This window comes from Carcharodon carcharias, chromosome 19 (genome assembly GCF_017639515.1).
Source record: "Carcharodon carcharias isolate sCarCar2 chromosome 19, sCarCar2.pri, whole genome shotgun sequence".
In the NCBI taxonomy this organism is placed as follows: domain Eukaryota; kingdom Metazoa; phylum Chordata; class Chondrichthyes; order Lamniformes; family Lamnidae; genus Carcharodon; species Carcharodon carcharias.
This window is the reverse complement of record NC_054485.1, coordinates 32,452,450-32,478,305: the sequence shown is the minus strand read 5'-3', so window position 1 is coordinate 32,478,305 and position 25,856 is coordinate 32,452,450.

The following is a 25,856-nucleotide window of genomic DNA, read 5'->3' as shown; positions in this document are numbered from 1 at the left end:
GAATGTTATAGTGAAAGAGAGAGGGAGAGAATGTTTTAATGAGAGAGAGAGTGAATGTTTTAATGAGAGAGAGAGTGAATGTTTTAATGAGAGAGAGAGTGAATGTTTTAATGAGAGAGAGAGTGAATGTTTCAGTGAGAGAGAGTGAATGTTATAGTGAGAGAGAGAGAGTGAATGTTATAGTGAGAGAAAGAGTGAATGTTATAGTGAGTGAGAGAGACTGAATGTTATATTGAGAGAGAGAGAAAATGAATGTTATAGTGAGAGAGAGAGAGAGTGAATGTAATAGTGAGAGAGAGAGAGTGAATGTTATAGTTTGAGAGAGAGTGAATGTTATAGTGAGAGAGACAGTGAATGTTATAGTGAGAGAGAGAGTGAATGTTATAGTGAGAGAGAGAGAGTAAACGTTATAGTGAGAGAGAGAGTAAATATTATAGTGAGAGAGAGTAAATGTTATGGTGAGAGCGAGTGAGTGAATGTTATAATGAAAGAGAGAGGGAGTGAATGTTATAGTGAGAGGGAGTGAATGGTATAGTGAGAGAGACAGTGTTAGTGAATGTTTTAATGAGAGAGTGAATGTTTTAATGAGAGAGAGAGTGAATGTTATAGTGAGAGAGAGTGAATGTTATAGTGATAGAGAGTTTGAATGTTACACTGAGAGAGAGAAAGAGAGTGAATGTTATATTGAGAGAGAGAGAGTGAATGTTATAGTGAGAGAGAGAGAGTGAATGTTATAGTGAGAGAGAGTGTGAATGTTATAGTGAGAGAGAGTGAATGTTATATTGAGAGAGAGAGTGAACGTTATAGTGAGAGAGAGTGAATGTTATAGTGAGAGAGAGAGAGTGAATGTTATAGTGAGAGAGAGAGTGGGAATGAATTATATAGTGAGAGAGAGAGAGAGTGAATGTTTTAATGAGAGAGAGAGTGAATGTTTTAATGAGAGAGAGAGTGAATGTTTTAATGAGAGAGAGAGCGAATGTTTTAATGAGAGAGAGAGCGAATGTTTTAATGAGAGAGAGAGTGAATGTTTAAATGAGAGAGAGAGTGAATGTTTAAATGAGAGAGTGAGAGTGAATGTTTTCATGAGAGAGTGAGAGTGAATGTTATACTGAGAGAAAGAATGAATGTTATACTGAGAGAGAGTGAATTTTATAGTGAGAGAGAAAGAGAGAGTGAATTTTATAGTGAGAGAGAAAGAGAGAGTGAATGTTATAGTGAGAGACAAAGAGAGAGTGAATATTTTAGTGAGAGAGAGACTGGATGTTGTAGTGAGAGAGAATGGATGTTTTCATGGGAGAGTGAGAGTGATTGTTATACTGAGAGAGTGAATGATTGTTATACTGAGAGAGAGAGTGAATGTTATAGTGAGAGAGAGAGAGTGAATGTTGTAGTGAGAGAAAGAGAGTGAATGTTATAGTGAGAGAGAGATAGTGAATGTTATGGTGACAGAGAGTGAATGTTATAGTGAGAGAGAAAGAGAGAGTGAATGTTATAGTTAGAGAGAGAGAGTGAATGTTATAGTGAGAGAGAGAGAGAGAGAGTGAATGTTATACTGAGTGAGAGAGAGTGAATGCTAGAGTGAGAGAGAGAGAGTGAAAGTTATATTGAGAGAGAGAGAGTAAATGTTATAGTGTGAGAGAGATAGTGAATGTTATGGTCAGAGAGAGAGTGAATGTTATAATGAGAGAGAAAGAGAGTGAATGTTATAGTTAGAGAGAGATAGAGTGAATGTTATATTGAGAGAGAGAGTGAATTTTATAGTGTGAGAGAGAATGTATGTTATAGTGAGAGAGAGAGAATGTATGTTATAGTGAGAGAGTGAGAGAGTTAATGTTATAGTGAGAGAGAGAGAGTGAATGTTATAGTGAGAGAGAGAGTGAATGTTATAGTGAGAGGGAGAATGAATGTTATAGTGAGAGAGAGAGTGAATGTTATAGTGAGAGAGAGAGAGTGAATGTTATAGTGAGAGAGAGAGTGAATGTTATAGAGAGAGAGAGTGAATGTTATAGTGAGAGAGAGAGTGAATGTTATAGTGAGAGTGAGAATGAATGTTATAGTGAGAGAGAGAGTGAATGTTATAGTGAGAGAGAGAGTGAATGTTATAGTAGAGAGTGAGTGAATGTTATAGAGAGAGAGAGTGAATGTTATAGTGAGAGAGAGAGTGAATGTTATACTGAGAGCGAGAGTGAATGTTATAGTGAGAGAGAGAGTGAATGTTATAGTGAGAGAGAGTGAATGTTATAGTGAGAGAGAGTGAATGTTATAGTGAGAGAGAGTGAATGTTATAGTGAGAGAGAGAGTGAATGTTATAGTGAGAGAGAGTGTGAATGTTATAGTGAGAGAGCGTGAATGTTATAGTGAGAGTGAGTGAATGTTATAGTGAGAGAGAGAGTGAATGTTATATTGAGAGAGAGAGAATGAATGTTATAGTGAGAGAGAGAGAGAATGTTATAGTGAGAGAGAGTGAATGTTATAGTGAGAGAGAGAGTGAATGTTATAGTGAGAGAGAGAGTGAATGTTATATTGAGAGAGAGAGAATGAATGTTATAGTGAGAGAGAGAGAGAATGTTATAGTGAGAGAGAGTGAATGTTATAGTGAGAGAGAGAGTGAATGTTATAGTGAGAGAGAGAGAGTGAATGTTATAGTGAGAGAGAGAGTGAATGTTATAGTGAGAGAGAGAGTGAATGTTATAGTGAGAGAGAGAGTGAATGTTATAGTGAGAGAGAGTAAATGTTATAGTGAGAGAGAGTGAATGTTATAGTGAGAGTGTGAATGTAATAGTGAGAGAGCGTGAATGTTATAGTGAGAGAGTGAGTGAATGTTATAGTGAGAGAGAGAGTGAATGTTATATTGAGAGAGAGAGAATGAATGTTATAGTGAGAGAGAGAGAGAATGTTATAGTGAGAGAGAGTGAATGTTATAGTGAGAGAGAGAGTGAATGTTATAGTGAGAGAGAGAGAATGTTATAGTGAGAGAGAGAGAGTGAATGTTATAGTGAGAGAGAGAGTGAATGTTATAGTAAGAGAGAGAGTGAATGTTATAGTGAGAGAGAGAGTGAATATTATAGTGAGAGAGAGAGTGAACGTTATGGTGAGTGAGAGTGTAAATGTTATAGTGAGAGAGACAGTAAATGTAATGGTGAGAGAGAGTGAGTGAATTTGAAATTCAGAGAGAGAGAGAGAATGTTATAGTGAAAGAGAGTGTGAATGTTTTAATGAGAGAGAGATTGAATGTTTTAATGAGAGAGAGAGTCAATGTTTTAGTGAGAGAGAGTGAATGTTATAGTGAGAGAGAGAGAGTGAATGTTATAGTAAAAGAGAGAGGGAGTGAATGTTATAGTGAGATAGAGAGAGAGAAAGTGAATGTTTTAATGAGAGAGAGAGTGAATGTTTTAATGAGAGAGAGAGTGAATGTTTTAATGAGAGATAGTTTGAATGTTTTTGTGAGAGAGAGGGAATGTTATAGTGAGAGAGAGAGAGAGTGAATGTTATAATGAGAGACAGAAAGTGAATGTTTTACTGAGAGTGAGAGTGAGTTTTTATAGTGAGAGAGAGAAAGTGAATGTTATAGTGAGAATGTTATAGTGAGAGAGAGAGATTGAATGTTATAGTGAGAGAGAGAGTGAATGTTATAGTGAGAGAGAGAGAGAGTGAATGTTATAGTGAGAGAGAGTGAATGTTATAATTTATTAGAGTGAATGTTATATTGAGAGAGAGTGAATGTTATAGTGAGTGAGAGAGTGAATGTTATAGTGAGAAAGAGTCAATTTTATAGTGAGAGAGAGAGGGAATGATATATTGAGAGAGAGAGAATGAATCTTATAGTGAGAGAGAGATATAGAATATTATAGTGAGAGAGAGAGAGTGAATGTCATAGTGAGAGAGTGAATGTCATAGTGAGAGAGAGTGAATGTTATAGTGAGAGAGATTGAATGTTATAGTGAGAGAGAGTGAATGTTATAGTGAGAGAGAGAGAGTGAATGTTATAGTGAGAGAGGGAGTGAATGTTATAGTGCTAGAAAGAGAGTGAATGTTATAGTGAAAGAGAGATGGAGTGAATGTTATAGTGAGAGAGAGAGTGGGAGTGAATTATATAGTGAGAGAGAGAGAGAGTGAATGTTTTAATGAGAGAGAGAGTGAATGTTTTAATGAGAGAGAGAGTGAATGTTTTAATGAGAGAGAGAGTGAATGTTTAAATGTGAGAGAGAGAATGTTTTAATGAGATAGAGAGTGAATGTTTTAATGAGAGAGAGAGAAAGTGAATGTTATAGTGAGAGAGAGAGAATGAATGTTATATTGAGACTGAGAGTGAATTTTTATAGTGAGAGAGAGAAAGTGAATGTTATAATGGGAGAGAGTGAACGTTATAATGAGAGAGTGTACGTTTTAATGGGAGAGTGTACGTTTTAATGGGAGAGTGAACGTTATAATGAGAGTGAACGTTATAATGAGAGAGTGAACGTTATAATGAGAGAGTGTACGTTTTAATGGGAGAGTGAACGTTATAATGAGAGTGAACGTTATAACGAGAGAGTGAACGTTATAATGAGAGAGTGAACGCTATAATGAAAGTGGAAGTTATAACGAGAGTTAACGTTATGACGAGAGTGAATGTTATATTGAGGGAGAGCGAATTTTATGATGAGACAGAGTGAATGTTTTCATGAGATAGTGAGAGTGAACGTTTTCATGAGAGAGTGAGAGTGAATGTTTTCATGAGAGAGTGAGAGTGAATGTTTTCATGAGAGAGTTGAGTGAATGTTTTCATGAGAGAGTGAGAGTGAATGTTTTCATGAGAGAGTGAGAGTGAATGTTATACTGAGAGAAAGAATGAATGTTATACTGAGAGAGAGAGTGAATTTTATAGTGAGAGAGAAAGAGAGAGTGAATTTTATAGTGAGAGAGAAAGAGAGAGTGAATGTTATAGTGAGAGACAAAGAGAGAGTGAATATTATAGTGAGAGAGAGACTGGATGTTGTAGTGAGAGAGAATGGATGTTTTCATGTGAGAGTGATTGTTATACTGAGAGAGTGAATGATTGTTATACTGAGAGAGTGAATGATTGTTAGACTGAGAGAGAGAGTGAATGTTATAGTGAGAGAGAGTGAATGTTACAGTGAGAGAGAGAGAGTGAATGTTGTAGTGAGAGAAAGAGAGTGAATGTTATAGTGAGAGAGAGATAGTGAATGTTATAGTGAGAGAGAGATTGTGAATGTTATGGTCACAGAGAGTGAATGTTGTAGTGAGAGAGAAAGAGAGAGTGAATGTTATAGTTAGAGAGAGAGAGTGAATGTTATAGTGAGAGAGAGAGGAAATGTGGTGAGAGAGAGAAAGTGAATGTTATAGTGAGAGAGAGTGAGTGAATGTTGTAGTGAGAGAGAGACAGTGAATGTTATAGTGAGAGAGAGAGTGAATGTTATAGTGAGAGAGAGAGTGAATGTTATAGTGAAAGAGAGATAGAGTGAATGTTATAGTGAGAGAGAGAGTGGGAGTGAATTATATAGTGAGAGAGAGAGAGTGAATGTTTTAATGAGAGAGAGAGTGAATGTTTTAATGAGAGAGAGTGAATGTTTTAATGAGAGAGAGAGTGAATGTTTTAATGAGAGAGAGAGTGAATGTTTAAATGAGAGAGAGAGTGTGAATGTTTTAATGAGAGAGAGAGAGTGAATGTTTTAATGAGAGAGAGAGAAAGTGAATGTTATAGTGAGAGAGAGAGAGTGAATGTTATATTGAGACTGAGAGTGAATTTGTATAGTGAGAGAGAGAAAGTGAATGTTATAATGGGAGAGAGTGAATGTTATAATGAGAGTGAATGTTATAGTGAGAGAGAGAGAGAGTAAATGTGGTGAGAGAGAGAAAGTGAATGTTATAGTGAGAGAGAGTGAGTGAATATTGTAGTGAGAGAGAGACAGTGAATGTTATAGTGAGAGAGAGAGAGTGAATGTTATAGTGAGAGAGGGAGTGAATGTTATAGTGCGAGAGAGAGAGTGAATGTTATAGTGAAAGAGAGAGAGAGTGAATGTTATGGTGGAGGGAGAGAGAATGTTATAGTGAAAGAGAGAGGGAGAGAATGTTTTAATGAGAGAGAGAGTGAATGTTTTAATGAGAGAGAGAGTGAATGTTTTAATGAGAGAGGGAGTGAATGTTTTAATGAGAGAGAGAGTGAATGTTTTAATGAGAGAGAGAGTGAATGTTTCAGTGAGAGAGAGTGAATGTTATAGTGAGAGAGAGAGAGTGAATGTTATAGTGAGAGAAAGAGTGAATGTTATAGTGAGTGAGAGAGACTGAATGTTATATTGAGAGAGAGAGAAAATGAATGTTATAGTGAGAGAGAGAGAGAGTGAATGTAATAGTGAGAGAGAGAGAGTGAATGTAATAGTGAGAGAGAGAGAGTGAATGTTATAGTTTGAGAGAGAGTGAATGTTATAGTGAGAGAGACAGTGAATGTTATAGTGAGAGAGAGAGTGAATGTTATAGTGAGAGAGAGAGAGTAAACGTTATAGTGAGAGAGAGAGTAAATATTATAGTGAGAGAGAGTAAATGTTATGGTGAGAGCGAGTGAGTGAATGTTATAATGAAAGAGAGAGGGAGTGAATGTTATAATGAGAGGGAGTGAATGGTATAGTGAGAGAGACAGTGTTAGTGAATGTTTTAATGAGAGAGTGAATGTTTTAATGAGAGAGAGAGTGAATGTTATAGTGAGAGAGAGTGAATGTTATAGTGAGAGAGAGTGAATGTTATAGTGATAGAGAGTTTGAATGTTACACTGAGAGAGAGAAAGAGAGTGAATGTTATATTGAGAGAGAGAGAGTGAATGTTATAGTGAGAGAGAGAGAGTGAATGTTATAGTGAGAGAGAGTGTGAATGTTATAGTGAGAGAGAGTGAATGTTATATTGAGAGAGAGAGTGAACGTTATAGTGAGAGAGAGTGAATGTTATAGTGAGAGAGAGAGAGTGAATGTTATAGTGAGAGAGAGAGTGGGAGTGAATTATATAGTGAGAGAGAGAGAGAGTGAATGTTTTAATGAGAGAGAGAGTGAATGTTTTAATGAGAGAGAGAGCGAATGTTTTAATGAGAGAGAGAGTGAATGTTTAAATGAGAGAGAGAGTGAATGTTTAAATGAGAGAGAGAGTGAATGTTTTAATGAGAGAGAGAGAAAGTGAATGTTATAGTGAGAGAGAGAGAGTGAATGTTATATTGAGATTGAGAGTGAATTTCTATAGTGAGAGAGAGAAAGTGAATGTTATAATGGGAGAGAGTGAATGTTATAATTAGAGTGAATGTTATATTGAGAGAGAGATTGAACGTTATAAAGAGAGCGAGAGAGTGAATGTTATAGTGAGAGAGAGAGAGTGAATGTTATAGTGAGAGAGAGAGTAAATGTGGTGAGAGAGAGAAAGTGAATGTTATAGTGAGAGAGAGTGAATGAATGTTATAGTGAGAGACAAAGAGAGAGTGAATATTATAGTGAGAGAGAGACTGGATGTTGTAGTGAGAGAGAATGGATGTTTTCATGTGAGAGTGATTGTTATACTGAGAGAGTGAATGATTGTTAGACTGAGAGAGAGAGTGAATGTTATAGTGAGAGAGAGTGAATGTTACAGTGAGAGAGAGAGAGTGAATGTTGTAGTGAGAGAGAAAGAGAGAGTGAATGTTATAGTTAGAGAGTGAATGTTATAGTGAGAGAGAGAGGAAATGTGGTGAGAGAGAGAAAGTGAATGTTATAGTGAGAGAGAGTGAGTGAATGTTGTAGTGAGAGAGAGACAGTGAATGTTATAGTGAGAGAGAGAGTGAATGTTATAGTGAGAGAGGGAGTGAATGTTATAGTGCGAGAGAGAGAGTGAATGTTATAGTGAAAGAGAGATAGAGTGAATGTTATAGTGAGAGAGAGAGTGGGAGTGAATTATATAGTGCGAGAGAGAGAGTGAATGTTTTAATGAGAGAGAGAGTGAATGTTTTAATGAGAGAGAGAGTGAATGTTTTAATGAGAGAGAGAGTGAATGTTTAAATGAGAGAGAGAGTGTGAATGTTTTAATGAGAGAGAGAGTGAATGTTTTAATGAGAGAGAGAGAAAGTGAATGTTATAGTGAGAGAGAGAGAGTGAATGTTATATTGAGACTGAGAGTGAATTTTTATAGTGAGAGAGAGAAAGTGAATGTTATAATGGGAGAGAGTGAATGTTATAATGAGAGTGAATGTTATAGTGAGAGAGAGAGAGAGTAAATGTGGTGAGAGAGAGAAAGTGAATGTTATAGTGAGAGAGAGTGAGTGAATATTGTAGTGAGAGAGAGACAGTGAATGTTATAGTGAGAGAGAGAGAGTGAATGTTATAGTGAGAGAGGGAGTGAATGTTATAGTGCGAGAGAGAGAGTGAATGTTATAGTGAAAGAGAGAGAGAGTGAATGTTATGGTGGAGGGAGAGAGAATGTTATAGTGAAAGAGAGAGGGAGAGAATGTTTTAATGAGAGAGAGAGTGAATGTTTTAATGAGAGAGAGAGTGAATGTTTTAATGAGAGAGGGAGTGAATGTTTTAATGAGAGAGAGAGTGAATGTTCTAATGAGAGAGAGAGTGAATGTTTCAGTGAGAGAGAGTGAATGTTATAGTGAGAGAGAGAGAGTGAATGTTATAGTGAGAGAAAGAGTGAATGTTATAGTGAGTGAGAGAGACTGAATGTTATATTGAGAGAGAGAGAAAATGAATGTTATAGTGAGAGAGAGAGAGAGTGAATGTAATAGTGAGGGAGAGAGAGAGTGAATGTTATAGTTTGAGAGAGAGTGAATGTTATAGTGAGAGAGACAGTGAATGTTATAGTGAGAGAGAGAGTGAATGTTATAGTGAGAGAGAGAGAGTAAACGTTATAGTGAGAGAGAGAGTAAATATTATAGTGAGAGAGAGTAAATGTTATGGTGAGAGCGAGTGAGTGAATGTTATAATGAAAGAGAGAGGGAGTGAATGTTATAGTGAGAGGGAGTGAATGGTATAGTGAGAGAGACAGTGTTAGTGAATGTTTTAATGAGAGAGTGAATGTTTTAATGAGAGAGAGAGTGAATGTTATAGTGAGAGAGAGTGAATGTTATAGTGATAGAGAGTTTGAATGTTACACTGAGAGAGAGAAAGAGAGTGAATGTTATATTGAGAGAGAGAGAGTGAATGTTATAGTGAGAGAGAGAGAGTGAATGTTATAGTGAGAGAGAGTGTGAATGTTATAGTGAGAGAGAGTGAATGTTATATTGAGAGAGAGAGTGAACGTTATAGTGAGAGAGAGTGAATGTTATAGTGAGAGAGAGAGAGTGAATGTTATAGTGAGAGAGAGAGTGGGAGTGAATTATATAGTGAGAGAGAGAGAGAGTGAATGTTTTAATGAGAGAGAGAGTGAATGTTTTAATGAGAGAGAGAGTGAATGTTTTAATGAGAGAGAGAGTGAATGTTTTAATGAGAGAGAGAGCGAATGTTTTAATGAGAGAGAGAGCGAATGTTTTAATGAGAGAGAGAGTGAATGTTTAAATGAGAGAGAGAGTGAATGTTTAAATGAGAGAGAGAGTGAATGTTTTAATGAGAGAGAGAGAAAGTGAATGTTATAGTGAGAGAGAGAGAGTGAATGTTATATTGAGATTGAGAGTGAATTTTTATAGTGAGAGAGAGAAAGTGAATGTTATAATGGGAGAGAGTGAATGTTATAATTAGAGTGAATGTTATATTGAGAGAGAGATTGAACGTTATAAAGAGAGCGAGAGAGTGAATGTTATAGTGAGAGAGAGAGAGTGAATGTTATAGTGAGAGAGAGAGTAAATGTGGTGAGAGAGAGAAAGTGAATGTTATAGTGAGAGAGAGTGAGTGAATGTTATAGTGAGAGAGAGACAGTGAATGTTATAGTGAGAGAGAGAGAGTGAATGTTATAGTGAGAGAGGGAGTGAATGTTATAGTGCGAGAGAGAGAGTGAATGTTATAGTGAAAGAGAGATGGAGTGAATGTTATAGTGAGAGGGAGAGTGGGAGTGAATTATATAGTGAGAGAGAGAGAGAGAGTGAATGTTTTAATGAGAGAGAGAGTGAATGTTTTAATGAGAGAGAGAGTGAATGTTTTAATGAGAGAGAGAGTGAATGTTTTAATGAGAGAGAGAGTGAATGTTTTAATGAGAGAGAGAGTGAATGTTTAAATGAGAGAGAGAGTGAATGTTTTAATGAGAGAGAGAGTGAATGTTTTAATGAGAGAGAGAGAAAGTGAATGTTATAGTGAGACAGAGAGAGTGAATGTTATATTGAGACTGAGAGTGAATTTTTATAGTGAGAGAGAGAAAGTGAATGTTATAATGGGAGAGAGTGAATGTTATAATGAGAGTGAATGTTATAATGAGAGTGAACGTTATAATGAGAGTGAACGTTATAATGAGAGTGAACGTTATAATGGGAGAGTGAACATTATAATGAGAGTGAACGTTATAACGAGAGAGTGAACGTTATAATGAGAGAGTGAACGCTATAACGAAAGTGGAAGTTATAACGAGAGTTAACGTTATAACGAGAGTGAATGTTATATTGAGGGAGAGCGAATTTTACGATGAGACAGAGTGAATGTTTTCATGAGATAGTGAGAGTGAATGTTTTCATGAGAGAGTGAGAGTGAATGTTTTCATGAGAGAGTGAGAGAGAATGTTTTCATGAGCGAGTGAGAGTGAATGTTTTCATGAGTGAGTGAGAGTGAATGTTTTCATGAGAGAGTGAGAGTGAATGTTATACTGAGAGAAAGAATGAATGTTATACTGAGAGAGAGAGTGAATTTTATAGTGAGAGAGAAAGAGAGAGTGAATTTTATAGTGAGAGAGAAAGAGAGAGTGAATGTTATATTGAGAGACAAAGAGAGAGTGAATATTATAGTGAGAGAGAGACTGGATGTTGTAGTGAGAGAGAATGGTTGTTTTCATGAGAGAGTGAGAGTGATTGTTATACTGAGAGAGTGAATGATTGTTATACTGAGAGACAGAGTGAATGTTATAGTGAGAGAGAGAGAGTGAATGTTATAGTGAGAGAGAGAGAGTGAATGTTGTAGTGAGAGAAAGAGAGTGAATGTTATAGTGAGAGAGAGATAGTGAATGTTATGGTCCCAGAGAGTGAATGTTATAGTGAGAGAGAAAGAGAGAGTGAATGTTATAGTTAGAGAGTGAGAGTGAATGTTATAGTGAGAGAGAGAGAGAGTAAATGTGGTGAGAGAGAGAAAGTGAATGTTATAGTGGGAGAGAGTGAGTGAATGTTGTAGTGAGTGAGAGAGACAGTGAATGTTATAGTGAGAGAGAGAGAGTGAATGTTATAGTGAGAGAGGGAGTGAATGTTATAGTGCAAGAGAGAGAGTGAATGTTATAGTGAAAGAGAGATGGAGTGAATGTTATAGTGAGAGAGAGAGTGGGAGTGAATAATATAGTGAGAGAGAGAGACAGTGAATGTTTTAGTGAGAGAGAGAGTGAATGTTTTAATGAGAGAGAGAGTGAATGTTTTAATGAGAGAGAGAGTGAATGTTTTAATGAGAGAGAGAGTGAATGTTTAAACGAGAGAGAGAGAGTGAATGTTTTAATGAGAGAGAGAGTGAATGTTTTAATGAGAGAGAGAGAAAGTGAATGTTATAGTGAGAGAGAGAGAGTGAATGTTATATTGAGACTGAGAGTGAATTTTTATAGTGAGAGAGAGAAAGTGAATGTTATATTGAGAGAGAGAGAAAATGGATGTTATAGTGAGAGAGAGAGAGCAAATGTAATAGTGATAGAGAGAGAGTGAATGTTATAGTTTGAGAGAGAGTGAATGTTATAGTGAGAGAGAGAGAGTGAATGTTATAGTGAGAGAGAGAGTGAATGTTATAGTGAGAGAGAGAGAGTGAATGTTATACTGAGTGAGAGAGTGTGAATGTTAGAGTGAGAGTGAATTTTATAGCGAGAGAGAGAATCAATGTTATAGTGAGAGAGAGAGTGAATGTTATAGTGAGAGAGAGAGTGAATATTATACTGAGTGAGAGAGAGTGAATGTTAGAGTGAGAGAGAGAGAGTGAATGTTATAGTGAGAGAGAGAGACTGAATGTTATAGTGAGAGAGAGATAGTGAACGTTATGGTCAGAGAGAGAGTGAATGTTATAGTGAGAGAGAAAGAGAGAGTGAATGTTATAGTTAGAGAGAGATAGAGTGAATGTTATATTGAGAGAGTGAATTTTATAGTGTGAGAGAGAATGTATGTTATAGTGAGAGAGGGCGAGTTAATATTATAGTGAGAGAGAGAGAGTGAATGTTATGTTGAGAGAGAGAGTGATTGTTAATGTGAGAGAGAGAGTGATTGTTAATGTGAGAGAGAGAGTGAATGTTATGGTGAGAGAGAGAGTGAATGTTATGGTGAGAGAGAGAGTGAATGTTATAGTGAGAGAGAGAGTGAATGTTATACTGAGAGAGAGAGTGAATGTTATAGTGAGAGAGAGAGTGAACGTTATAGTGAGAGAGAGTGAAGTTTATAGTGAGAGAGAGAGTGAATGTTTTAGAGAGAGAGAGAGAGTGAATTTTATAGAGAGAGAGTGAATGTTATATTGAGAGAATGAATGTTATAGTGAGAGAGAGAAAATGAATGTTATAGTGAGAGAGAGAGAGAGTGAATGTTATAGTGAAAGAGAGAGAGAATGAATGTTATAGTGAGAGAGAGAGAGTGAATGTTATAGTGAAAGAGGGAGGGAGAGAATGTTTTAATGAGAGAGAGAGTGAATGTTTTAATGAGAGAGAGAGTGAATGTTTTAGTGAGAGAGGGAGTGAATGTTTTAATGAGAGAGAGAGTGAATGTTTTAATGAGAGAGAGAGTGAATGTTTTAATGAGAGAGAGTGAATGTTATAGTGAGAGAGAGAGAGTGAATGTTATAGTGAGAGAGAGAGTGAATGTTATAGTGAGTGAGAGAGAGTGAATGTTATATTCAGAGAGAGAGAAAATGAATGTTATAGTGAGAGAGAGAGAGAGTGAATGTAATAGTGAGAGAGAGAGAGTGAATGTTATACTTTGAGAGAGAGTGAATGTTATAGTGAGAGAGACAGTGAATGTTATAGTGAGAGAGAGACTGAATGTTATAGTGAGAGAGAGAGTAAATGTTATAGTGAGAGAGAGAGTAAATATTATAGTGAGAGAGAGAGTAAATGTTATGGTGAGAGCGAGTGAGTGAATGTTATAATGAAAGAGAGAGGGAGTGAATGTTATAGTGAGAGGGAGTGAATGGTATAGTGAGAGAGACAGTGTTAGTGAATGTTTTAATGAGAGAGTGAATGTTTTAATGAGAGAGAGAGTGAATGTTATAGTGAGAGAGAGTGAATGTTATAGTGAGAGAGAGTTTGAATGTTACACTGAGAGAGAGAAAGAGAGTCAATGTTATATTGAGAGAGAGAGAGTGAATGTTATAGTGAGAGAGAGAGAGTGAATGTTATAGTGAGAGAGAGTGTGAATGTTATAGTGAGAGAGAGTGAATGTTATATTGAGAGAGTGAACGTTATAGTGAGAGAGAGAGAGTGAATTTTATAGTGAGAGAGAGAGAGAGTAAATGTGGTGAGAGAAAGTGAATTTTATAGTGAGAGAGAGTGAGTGAAGGTTGTAGTGAGAGAGAGACAGTGAATGTTATAGTGAGAGAGAGAGAGTGAATGTTATAGTGAAAGAGAGATGGAGTGAATGTTATAGTGAGAGAGTGGGAGTGAATTATATAGTGAGAGAGAGAGAGAGAGTGAATGTTTTAATGAGAGAGAGAGTGATTGTTTTAATGAGAGAGAGAGTGAATGTTTTAATGAGAGAGAGAGTGAATGTTTTAATGAGAGAGAGAGTGAATGTTTAAATGAGAGAGAGAGTGAATGTTTTAATGAGAGAGAGAGTGAATGTTTTAATGAGAGAGAGAGTGAATGTTTTAATGAGAGAGAGAGAAAGTGAATGTTATAGTGAGAGAGAGAGAGTGAATGTTATATTGAGACTGAGAGTGAATTTTTATAGTGAGAGAGAGAAAGTGAATGTTATAATGGGAGAGAGTGAATGTTATAATTAGAGTGAATGTTATATTGAGAGAGAGATTGAACGTTATAAAGAGAGCGAGAGAGTGAATGTTATATTGAGAGAGAGAGAGAGTGAATGTTATAGTGAGAGAGAGTGTAAATGTGGTGAGAGAGAGAAAGTGAATGTTATAATGAGAGAGAGTGAGTGAATGTTGTAGTGAGAGAGAGACAGTGAATGTTATAGTGAGAGAGAGAGAGTGAATGTTATAGTGAGAAAGGGAGTGAATGTTATAGTGAGAGAGGGAGTGAATGTTATAGTGCGAGAGAGAGAGTGAATGTTATAGTGAAAGAGAGATGGAGTGAATGTTATAGTGAGAGAGAGAGTGGGAGTGAATTATATAGTGAGAGAGAGAGAGTGAATGTTTTAATGAGAGAGAGTGAATGTTTTAATGAGAGAGAGAGTGAATGTTTTAATGAGAGAGAGAGTGAATGTTTTAATGAGAGAGAGAGAAAGTGAATGTTATAGTGAGAGAGAGAGAGTGAATGTTATAGTGAGAATGTTATAGTGAGAGAGAGAGATTGAATGTTATAGTGAGAGAGTGAATGTTATAGTGAGAGAGAGAGTGGGAGTGAATTATATAGTGAGAGAGAGAGAGAGTGAATGTTTTAATGAGAGAGAGAGTGATTGTTTTAATGAGAGAGAGAGTGAATGTTTTAATGAGAGAGAGAGTCAATCTTTAAATGAGTGAGAGAGTGAATGTTTTAATGAGAGAGAGAGTGAATGTTTTAATGAGAGAGAGAGAAAGTGAATGTTATAGTGAGAGAGAGAGAGAGTGAATGTTATATTGAGACTGAGAGTGAATTTTTATAGTGAGAGAGAGAAAGTGAATGTTATAATGGGAGAGAGTGAATGTTATAATTAGAGTGAATGTTATATTGAGAGAGAGATTGAACGTTATAAAGAGAGCGAGAGAGTGAATGTTATAGTGAGAGAGAGAGAGAGTGAATGTTATAGTGAGAGAGAGAGTAAATGTGGTGAGAGAGAGAAAGTGAATGTTATAGTGAGAGAGAGTGAGTGAATGTTGTAGTGAGAGAGAGACAGTGAATTTTATAGCGAGAGAGAGAGAGTGAATGTTATAGTGAGAGAGGGAGTGAATGTTATAGTGCGAGAGAGAGAGTGAATGTTATAGTGAAAGAGAGATGGAGTGAATGTTATAGTGAGAGAGAGAGTGGGAGTGAATTATATAGTGAGAGAGAGAGAGTGAATGTTTTAATGAGAGAGAGAGTGAATGTTTTAATGAGAGAGAGAGTGAATGTTTTAATGAGAGAGAGTGAATGTTTTAATGAGAGAGAGTGAATGTTTTAATGAGAGAGAGAGAAAGTGAATGTTATAGTGAGAGAGAGAGAGTGAATGTTATAGTGAGAATGTTATAGTGAGAGAGAGAGATTGAATGTTATAGTGAGAGAGTGAATGTTATATTGAGAGAGAGAGTGGGAGTGAATTATATAGTGAGAGAGAGAGAGAGTGAATGTTTTAATGAGAGAGAGAGTGAATGTTTAAATGAGAGACAGAGTGAATGTTTTAATGAGAGAGAGAGAAAGTGAATGTTATAGTGAGAGAGAGAGAGTGAATGTTATAGTGAGAATGTTATAGTGAGAGAGAGAGATTGAATGTTATAGTGAGAGAGTGAATGTTATAGTGAGAGAGAGAGTGGGAGTGAATTATATAGTGAGAGAGAGAGAGAGTGAATGTTTTAATGAGAGAGAGAGTGATTGTTTTAATGAGAGAGAGAGTAAATGTTTTAATGAGAGAGAGAGTGAATGTTTTAATGAGAGAGAAAGTGAATGTTATCGTGAGAGAGAGAGAGTGAATGTTATATTGAGACTGAGAATGAATTTTTATAGTGAGAGAGAGAAAGTGAATGTTATAATGGGAGAGAGTGAATGTTATAATGAGAGTGAATGTTATAATGAGAGTGAACGTTATAATGAGAGTGAACGTTATAATGAGAGAGTGAACGTTATAATGAGAGAGTGTACGTTTTAATGGGAGAGTGAACGTTATAATGAGAGTGAACGTTATAACGAGAGAGTGAACGTTATAATGAGAGAGTGAACGCTATAACGAAAGTGGTAGTTATAACGAGAGTTAATGTTAGAACGAGAGTGAATGTTATATTGAGGGAGAGCGAATTTTATGATGAGACAGAGTGAATGTTTTCATGAGATAGTGAGAGTGAATGTTTTCATGAGAGAGTGAGAGTGAATGTTTTCATGAGAGAGTGAGAGTGAATGTTTTCATGAGAGAGTGAGAGTGAATGTTTTCATGAGAGAGTGAGAGTGAATGTTTTCATGAGAGAGTGAGTGAATGTTTTCATGAGAGAGTGAGAGTGAATGTTATACTGAGAGAAAGAATGAATGTTATACTGAGAGAGAGAGTGAATTTTATAGTGAGAGAGAAAGAGAGAGTGAATTTTATAGTGAGAGAGAAAGAGAGAGTGAATGTTATAGTGAGAGACAAAGAGAGAGTGAATATTATAGTGAGAGAGAGACTGGATGTTGTAGTGAGAGAGAATGGATGTTTTCATGAGAGAGTGAGAGTGATTGTTATACTGAGAGAGTGAATGATTGTTATACTGAGAGAGAGAGTGAATGTTATAGTGAGAGAGAGAGAGTGAATGTTATAGTGAGAGAGAGAGAGTGAATGTTGTAGTGAGAGAAAGAGAGTGAATGTTATAGTGAGAGAGAGATAGTGAATGTTATGGTCACAGAGAGTGAATGTTATAGTGAGAGAGAAAGAGAGAGTGAATGTTATAGAGAGAGAGAGAGTGAATGTTATAGTGAGAGAGAGAGAGAGTAAATGTGGTGAGAGAGAGAAAGTGAATGTTATAGTGAGAGAGAGTGAGTGAATGTTGTAGTGAGAGAGGGAGTGAATGTTATAGTGCGAGAGAGAGAGTGAATGTTGTAGTGAGAGAGAGAGTGAATGTTTTAATGAGAGAGAGAGTGAATGTTTAAATGAGAGAGAGAGTGAATGTTTTAATGAGAGAGAGAGTGAATGTTTTAATGAGAGAGAGAGTGAATGTTTTAATGAGAGAGAGAGTGAATGTTTTAATGAGAGAGAGAGAAAGTGAATGTTATAGTGAGAGAGAGAGAGTGAATGTTATATTGAGACTGAGAGTGAATTTTTATAGTGAGAGAGAGAAAGTGAATGTTATAATGGGAGAGAGTGAATGTTATAATTAGAGTGAATGTTATATTGAGAGAGAGATTGAACGTTATAAAGAGAGCGAGAGAGTGAATGTTATATTGAGAGAGAGAGAGAGTGAATGTTATAGTGAGAGAGAGTGTAAATGTGGTGAGAGAGAGAAAGTGAATGTTATAATGAGAGAGAGTGAGTGAATGTTGTAGTGAGAGAGAGACAGTGAATGTTATAGTGAGAGAGAGAGAGTGAATGTTATAGTGAGAAAGGGAGTGAATGTTATAGTGAGAGAGGGAGTGAATGTTATAGTGCGAGAGAGAGAGTGAATGTTATAGTGAAAGAGAGATGGAGTGAATGTTATAGTGAGAGAGAGAGTGGGAGTGAATTATATAGTGAGAGAGAGAGAGTGAATGTTTTAATGAGAGAGAGTGAATGTTTTAATGAGAGAGAGAGTGAATGTTTTAATGAGAGAGAGAGTGAATGTTTTAATGAGAGAGAGAGAAAGTGAATGTTATAGTGAGAGAGAGAGAGTGAATGTTATAGTGAGAATGTTATAGTGAGAGAGAGAGATTGAATGTTATAGTGAGAGAGTGAATGTTATAGTGAGAGAGAGAGTGGGAGTGAATTATATAGTGAGAGAGAGAGAGAGTGAATGTTTTAATGAGAGAGAGAGTGATTGTTTTAATGAGAGAGAGAGTGAATGTTTTAATGAGAGAGAGAGTCAATCTTTAAATGAGTGAGAGAGTGAATGTTTTAATGAGAGAGAGAGTGAATGTTTTAATGAGAGAGAGAGAAAGTGAATGTTATAGTGAGAGAGAGAGAGAGTGAATGTTATATTGAGACTGAGAGTGAATTTTTATAGTGAGAGAGAGAAAGTGAATGTTATAATGGGAGAGAGTGAATGTTATAATTAGAGTGAATGTTATATTGAGAGAGAGATTGAACGTTATAAAGAGAGCGAGAGAGTGAATGTTATAGTGAGAGAGAGAGAGAGTGAATGTTATAGTGAGAGAGAGAGTAAATGTGGTGAGAGAGAGAAAGTGAATGTTATAGTGAGAGAGAGTGAGTGAATGTTGTAGTGAGAGAGAGACAGTGAATTTTATAGCGAGAGAGAGAGAGTGAATGTTATAGTGAGAGAGGGAGTGAATGTTATAGTGCGAGAGAGAGAGTGAATGTTATAGTGAAAGAGAGATGGAGTGAATGTTATAGTGAGAGAGAGAGTGGGAGTGAATTATATAGTGAGAGAGAGAGAGTGAATGTTTTAATGAGAGAGAGAGTGAATGTTTTAATGAGAGAGAGAGTGAATGTTTTAATGAGAGAGAGTGAATGTTTTAATGAGAGAGAGTGAATGTTTTAATGAGAGAGAGAGAAAGTGAATGTTATAGTGAGAGAGAGAGAGTGAATGTTATAGTGAGAATGTTATAGTGAGAGAGAGAGATTGAATGTTATAGTGAGAGAGTGAATGTTATATTGAGAGAGAGAGTGGGAGTGAATTATATAGTGAGAGAGAGAGAGAGTGAATGTTTTAATGAGAGAGAGAGTGAATGTTTAAATGAGAGACAGAGTGAATGTTTTAATGAGAGAGAGAGAAAGTGAATGTTATAGTGAGAGAGAGAGAGTGAATGTTATAGTGAGAATGTTATAGTGAGAGAGAGAGATTGAATGTTATAGTGAGAGAGTGAATGTTATAGTGAGAGAGAGAGTGGGAGTGAATTATATAGTGAGAGAGAGAGAGAGTGAATGTTTTAATGAGAGAGAGAGTGATTGTTTTAATGAGAGAGAGAGTAAATGTTTTAATGAGAGAGAGAGTGAATGTTTTAATGAGAGAGAAAGTGAATGTTATCGTGAGAGAGAGAGAGTGAATGTTATATTGAGACTGAGAATGAATTTTTATAGTGAGAGAGAGAAAGTGAATGTTATAATGGGAGAGAGTGAATGTTATAATGAGAGTGAATGTTATAATGAGAGTGAACGTTATAATGAGAGTGAACGTTATAATGAGAGAGTGAACGTTATAATGAGAGAGTGTACGTTTTAATGGGAGAGTGAACGTTATAATGAGAGTGAACGTTATAACGAGAGAGTGAACGTTATAATGAGAGAGTGAACGCTATAACGAAAGTGGTAGTTATAACGAGAGTTAATGTTAGAACGAGAGTGAATGTTATATTGAGGGAGAGCGAATTTTATGATGAGACAGAGTGAATGTTTTCATGAGATAGTGAGAGTGAATGTTTTCATGAGAGAGTGAGAGTGAATGTTTTCATGAGAGAGTGAGAGTGAATGTTTTCATGAGAGAGTGAGAGTGAATGTTTTCATGAGAGAGTGAGAGTGAATGTTTTCATGAGAGAGTGAGTGAATGTTTTCATGAGAGAGTGAGAGTGAATGTTATACTGAGAGAAAGAATGAATGTTATACTGAGAGAGAGAGTGAATTTTATAGTGAGAGAGAAAGAGAGAGTGAATTTTATAGTGAGAGAGAAAGAGAGAGTGAATGTTATAGTGAGAGACAAAGAGAGAGTGAATATTATAGTGAGAGAGAGACTGGATGTTGTAGTGAGAGAGAATGGATGTTTTCATGAGAGAGTGAGAGTGATTGTTATACTGAGAGAGTGAATGATTGTTATACTGAGAGAGAGAGTGAATGTTATAGTGAGAGAGAGAGAGTGAATGTTATAGTGAGAGAGAGAGAGTGAATGTTGTAGTGAGAGAAAGAGAGTGAATGTTATAGTGAGAGAGAGATAGTGAATGTTATGGTCACAGAGAGTGAATGTTATAGTGAGAGAGAAAGAGAGAGTGAATGTTATAGAGAGAGAGAGAGTGAATGTTATAGTGAGAGAGAGAGAGAGTAAATGTGGTGAGAGAGAGAAAGTGAATGTTATAGTGAGAGAGAGTGAGTGAATGTTGTAGTGAGAGAGGGAGTGAATGTTATAGTGCGAGAGAGAGAGTGAATGTTATAGTGAAAGAGAGATGGAGTGAATGTTATAGTGAGAGACAGAGTGGGAGTGAATTATATAGTGAGAGAGAGAGAGAGTGAATGTTTTAATGAGAGAGAGAGTGAATGTTTTAATGAGAGAGAGAGTGAATGTTTTAATGAGAGAGAGAGTGAATGTTTTAATGAGAGAGAGAGTGAATGTTTAAATGAGAGAGAGAGTGAATGTTTAAATGAGAGAGAGAGTGAATGTTTTAATGAGAGAGAGAGTGAATGTTTTAATGAGAGAGAGAGAAAGTGAATGTTATAGTGAGAGAGAGAGAGTGAATGTTATATTGAGACTGAGAGTGAATTTTTATAGTGAGAGAGAGAAAGTGAATGTTATAATGGGAGAGAGTGAATGTTATAATGAGAGTGAATGTTATATTGAGAGAGAGATTGAACGTTATAAAGAGAGCGAGAGAGTGAATGTTATAGTGAGAGAGAGAGAGTGAATGTTATAGTGAGAGAGAGAGTAAATGTGGTGAGAGAGAGAAAGTGAATGTTATAGTGAGAGAGTGAGTGAATGTTGTAGTGAGAGAGAGACAGTGAATGTTATAGTGAGAGAGAGAGAGTGAATGTTATAGTGAGAGAGGGAGTGAATTTTATAGTGCGAGAGAGAGAGTGAATGTTATAGTGAGAGAGAGAGTGGGAGTGAATTATATAGTGAGAGAGAGAGTGAATGTTTTAATGAGAGAGAGAGTGAATGTTTTAATGAGAGAGAGAGTGAATGTTTTAATGAGAGAGAGAGTGAATGTTTTAATGAGAGAGAGTGAATGTTTTAATGAGAGAGAGTGAATGTTTTAATGAGAGAGAGAGTGAATGGTTAAATGAGAGAGAGAGTGAATGTTTTAATGAGAGAGAGAGTGATTGTTTTAATGAGAGAGAGAAAGTGAATGTTATAGTGAGAGAGAGAGAGTGAATGTTATATTGAGACAGAGTGAATTTTTATAGTGAGAGAGAGAAAGTGAATGTTATAATGGGAGAGAGTGAATGTTATAATGAGAGTGAATGTTATAATGAGAGTGAATGTTATAATGAGAGTGAATGTTATAATGAGAGTGAATGTTATAATGAGAGTGAACGTTATAATGAGAGTGAATGTTATAATGAGTGAACGTTATAATGAGAGAGTGAACGTTATAATGAGAGAGTGTACGTTTTAATGGGAGAGTGTACGTTTTAATGGGAGAGTGAACGTTATAATGAGAGTGAACGTTATAACGAGAGAGTGAACGTTATAATGAGAGAGTTAACGCTATAACGAGAGTTAACGTTATAACGAGAGTGAATGTTATATTGAGGGAGAGAGAATTTTATGATGAGACAGAGTGAATGTTTTCATGAGATAGTGAGAGTGAATGTTTTCATGAGAGAGTGAGAGTGAATGTTTTCATGAGAGAGTGAGAGTGAATGTTTTCATGAGAGAGTGAGAGTGAATGTTTTCATGAGAGAGTGAGAGTGAATGTTTTCATGAGAGAGTGAGAGTGAATGTTTTCATGAGAGAGTGAGAGTGAATGTTTTCATGAGAGAGTGAGAGTGAATGTTATACTGAGAGAAAGAATGAATGTTATACTGAGAGAGAGAGTGAATGTTATAGTGAGAGACAAAGAGAGAGTGAATATTATAGTGAGATAGAGAGAGTGAATGTTATGGTCACAGAGAGTGAATGTTATAGTGAGAGAGAAAGAGAGAGTGCATGTTATAGTTAGAGAGAGAGTGTGAATGTTATAGTGAGATAGAGAGAGTGAATGTTATACTGAGTGAGAGAGAGTGAATGTTATAGTGAGAGAGAGAGAGTAAATGTTACAGTGAGAGAGAGATAGTGATTGTTATGGTCAGAGAGAGAGTGAATGTTATAATGAGAGAGAAAGAGAGTGAATGTTATAGTTAGAGAGAGATAGAGTGAATGTTATATTGAGAGAGACAGTTAATTTTATAGTGTGAGAGAGAATGTATGTTATAGTGAGAGAGAGAATGGATGTTTTCATGAGAGAGTGAGAGTGATTGTTATACTGAGAGAGTGAATGATTGTTATAGTGAGAGAGAGAGTGAATGTTATAGTGAGAGAGAGAGTGAATGTTGTAGTGAGAGAAAGAGAGTGAATGTTATAGTGAGAGAGAGATAGTGAATGTTATGGTCACAGAGAGTGAATGTTATAGTGAGAGAGAAAGAGAGAGTGAATCTTATAGTGAGATAGAGAGAGTGAATCTTATAGTGAGATAGAGAGAGTGAATGTTATACTGAGTGAGAGAGAGTGAATGTTAGAATGAGAGAGAGAGAGTGAATGTTATAGTGAGAGAGAGAGAGTAAATGTTATAGTGAGAGAGAGATAGTGAATGTTATGGTCAGAGAGAGAGTGAATGTTATAATGAGAGAGAAAGAGAGTGAATGTTATAGTTAGAGAGAGATAGAGTGAATGTTATATTGAGAGCGAGAGTGAATTTTATAGTGTGAGAGAGAATGTATGTTATAGTGAGAGCGAGAGAATGTACGTTATAGTGAGAGAGAGAGAGTTAATGTTATAGTGAGAGAGAGAGAGTGAATGTTATAGTGAGAGAGAGAGTGAATGTTATAGTGAGAGAGAGAGTGAATGTTATATTGAGAGAGAGAGTGAATGTTATAGTGAGAGAGAGAGTGAATGTTATAGAGAGAGAGAGAGATTGAATGTTATAGTGAGAGAGAGAGAGAGTGAATGTTATAGTGAGAGAGAGAGAGAGTGAATGTTATAGTGAGAGAGAGAGAGAGAATGTACGTTATAGTGAGAGAGAGAGAGTTAATGTTATAGTGAGAGAGAGAGTGAATGTTATAGTGAGAGAGAGAGTGAATGTTATAGAGAGAGAGAGAGATTGAATGTTATAGTGAGAGAGAGAGAGAGTGAATGTTATAGTGAGAGAGAGAGAGAGTGAATGTTATAGTGAGAGAGAGAGAGAGAATGTACGTTATAGTGAGAGAGAGAGAGTTAATGTTATAGTGAGAGAGAGAGTGAATGTTATAGTGAGAGAGAGAGTGAATGTTATAGTGTGAGAGAGATAGTGAATGTTATGGTCAGAGAGAGAGTGAATGTTATAATGAGAGAGAAAGAGAGTGAATGTTATAGTTAGAGAGAGATAGAGTGAATGTTATATTGAGAGAGAGAGTGAATTTTATAGTGTGAGAGAGAATGTATGTTATAGTGAGAGAGAATGTATGTTATAGTGAGAGAACGAGAGAGTTAATGTTATAGTGAGAGAGAGAATGAATGTTATAGTGAGAGAGAGAGTGAATGTTATAGTGAGAGAGAGAGTTAATGTTATAGTGAGAGAGAGAGTGAATGTTATAATGAGAGAGAGAGAGAGTGAATGTTATAGTGAGAGAGAGAGAGTGAATGTTATAGTGAGAGAGAGAGAGTGAATGTTATAGTGAGAGAGAGAGAGTGAATGTTATAGTGAGAGAGAGAGAGAGTGAATGTTATAGTGAGAGAGAGAGTGAATGTTATAGTGAGAGAGAGAGTGAACTTTATAGTGAGAGAGAGAGTAAATGTTATCGTGAGAGAGAGTGAGTGAATATTTTAGTGAAAGAGAGAGAGAGTGAATGTTATAGTGAGAGAGAGAGTGAATGTTGTAGTGAGAGAGAGACTGAATGTTGTAGTGAGAGAGAGAGTGAATGTTATAGTGAGAGAGAGAGTGAATCTTATAGTGAGAGAGAGAGAGTGAATGTTATAGTGAGAGAGAGAGAGTAAATGTTATAGTGAGAGAGAGAGTAAATGTTATAGTGAGAGAGAGGGTAAATGTTATGGTGAGAGAGAGTAAGTGAATGTTATAGTGAAAGAGAGAGGGAGTGAATGTTATAGTGAGAGAAAGAGAGGGAGTGAATGTTATAGTGAGAGAGAGAGAGTGTATGTTTTAATAAGAGAGTGAATGTTTTAATGAGAGAGAGATTGAATGTTTTACTGAGAGAGAGAGTGAATGTTTTACTGAGAGAGAGTGAATGTTATAGTGAGAGAGAAAGTGAATGTTATAGTGAGAGAGAGAGAGTGAATGTTATATTGAGAGTGAGATTGAGTTTTTATAGTGAGAGAGAGAAAGCGAATGATATAATGAGAGAGAGAGAGTGAATGTTATAATGAGAGTTAACGTTTTAATGAGAGATTGAACGTTATAATGAGAGTGAACATTATAACGAGAGTGAACGTTATAACGAGAGTGAACGTTATATTGACAGAGAATGAATGTTATATTGATGGAGAGCGAATTTTATAATGAGAGAGAGTGAATGTTTTCATGAGATAGTGAGAGTGAATGTTATACTGAGAGAAAGAATGAATGTTATACTGAGAGAGAGAGTGAATGTTATAGTGAGAGAGAAAGACTGAATCTTAGAGAGAGAGAGTGAATGTTGAGAGATAAAGAGAGAGTGAATGTTATAGTGAGAGAGAAAGAGAGAGTGAATGTTATAGTGAGAGAGAGATAGAGAGAGTGAATGTTATAATGAGAGAGAGAAAGAGTGGATGTTGTAGTGAGAGAGAATGGATGTTTTCATGAGAGAGTGAGAGTGAATGTTATACTGAGAGAGTGAATGAATGTTATACTGAGAGAGAGAGTGAATGTTTTAGTGAGAGAGAGTGAATGTTTTAGTGATAGAGAGTGAATGTTTTAGTGAGAGAGAGAGTGAATGTTTTAGTGAGAGAGAGAGTGAATGTTATAGTGAGAGAGAGAGTGAATGTTATAGTGAGAGAGAGTGAATGTTATAGTGAGAGAGAGAGTGAATGTTATAGAGAGAGAGAGAGTTAATGTTATAGTGAGAGAGAGAGTGAATGTTATAGTGAGAGAGAGAGAGAGTGAATGTTATAGTGAGAGAGAGAGAGTGAATGTTATAGTGAGAGAGAGAGTGAATGTTATAGTGAGAGAGAGAGAGTGAATGTTATAGTGAGAGAGAGAGTGAATGTTATAGTGAGAGAGAGAGTGAACTTTATAGTGAGAGAGAGAGTAAATGTTATCGTGAGAGAGAGTGAATGTTTTAGTGAAAGAGAGAGAGAGTGAATGTTATAGTGAGAGAGAGAGTGAATGTTGTAGTGAGAGAGAGAGTGAATGTTGTAGTGGGAGAGAGTGAATGTTATAGAGAGAGAGTGAATGTTATAGTGAGAGAGAGAGTGAATGTTATAGTGAGAGAGAGAGTGAATGTTATAGTGAGAGAGGGAGAGTAAATGTTATAGTGAGAGAGAGAGTAAATGTTATAGTGAGAGAGAGAGTAAATGTTATGGTGAGAGAGAGTAAGCGAATGTTATAGTGAAAGAGAGAGGGAGTGAATGTTATAGTGAGAGAAAGAGAGGGAGTGAATATTATAGTGAGAGAGAGAGAGTGTATGTTTTAATGATATAGTGAATGTTTTAATGAGAGAGAGATTGAATGTTTTACTGAGAGAGAGAGTGAATGTTTTACTGAGAGAGAGTGAATGTTATAGTGAGAGAGAAAGTGAATGTTATAGTGAGAGAGAGAGAGAGTGAATGTTATATTGAGAGTGAGATTGAGTTTTTATAGTGAGAGAGAGAAAGCGAATGATATAATGAGAGAGAGAGAGTGAATGTTATAATGAGAGTGAACGTTTTAATGAGAGTTTGAACGTTATAATGAGAGTGAACATTATAACGAGAGTGAACGTTATAACGAGAGTGAACGTTATATTGACAGAGAATGAATGTTATATTGATGGAGAGCGAATTTTA